The sequence below is a fragment of the Corvus brachyrhynchos genome, unplaced genomic scaffold (assembly GCF_000691975.1).
Source record: "Corvus brachyrhynchos isolate BGI_N302 unplaced genomic scaffold, ASM69197v1 scaffold125, whole genome shotgun sequence".
Lineage (NCBI taxonomy): Eukaryota > Metazoa > Chordata > Aves > Passeriformes > Corvidae > Corvus > Corvus brachyrhynchos.
Window position 1 is genome coordinate 180839 of NW_008238342.1, and position 888 is coordinate 181726.

The following is an 888-nucleotide window of genomic DNA, read 5'->3' on the forward strand; positions in this document are numbered from 1 at the left end:
GTTCGCACCGCGGCGTCCCCGCTGAGCGCGGAGCGGAGCGCGGCCGCTCTGCCCCGGGGGCTGTCGCTAGCAGAGCGGTGCTCAGCTCGGCTGCTCCATTCTGTGTCCGCCTGCTCCTGGCACTCACCGGGAAGAAAACGGTTCTCTTGGGAAAATGATGTTTCCTGACCGAAATTAACGTCCGGCATCCCGTCAGTGTCCGAACGCTGAGGGCCCCGGCGCTAGAGGGACAGGCACACGCGGAGGTGTGCGGGGAGCAGCGCCGGCGGTGCTGGGGACAGCATCAGCTGGAGGTGGCACACGGGTTCCACAGGCTCCCGCCGTGTGCTCCCCGCTCACGGGAGCGGTGTTCAGGTCACAGCAATGCAAATAATTTAATGCAGCCGCTTTCGACAGCCTGTTAGAGGAGGGCAAGGGCTCACCAGCAGGAGCGACCCAGCACAGAGGCATAAATCATAGAATCACCATCAAGTTCAGCCATTATCCTAGCACTGCCAAACCCACCACTAACCCATGTCCCCAAGTGCCACATCCTCACAGCTTTTAAATCCTTGCATTGATGGTGACTCCCCCCCACTGCCCTGGGCAGCTGTGCCAGGGCTGGATAACCCTTTCAGTGAAGAAATTTATTCCTGTTACATATCTGGGATAGTGCCGCAGCACAAATGATTAATTGACACTCACGGCAAATCCCCCTGAAGTTTTCCCCACTGATCCCAAGAGAATTATATTGGTATTTAAGTGACCAGTTGCACAAAGCTACCCAACATAGTGTTGATTCCTGATGGGACTGGTGGGAGTGTTGAGGTGCTCAGAAGATACCTCTGAAGGTTGGGTAAAGACCCCTTAGTAAGGTGAACTCTCCTGCCAACATCAAGACCTCTCTGG

At 56.2% G+C, this 888-nt stretch overlaps 1 long non-coding RNA gene across 1 annotated transcript in view; it reads right to left on the reverse strand.

The window, feature by feature from the left end:
* Positions 1 to 518, reverse strand: part of LOC108446928 — a 52600-nt gene extending 52082 nt beyond the window's left edge. Inside the window, exon 1 of the long non-coding RNA XR_001862269.1 lies at positions 128 to 518. This is a non-coding gene — a long non-coding RNA (uncharacterized LOC108446928). The remainder of the gene's footprint in view (positions 1 to 127) is intronic.
* Between the last annotated feature and the right edge of the window lie 370 nt (positions 519 to 888).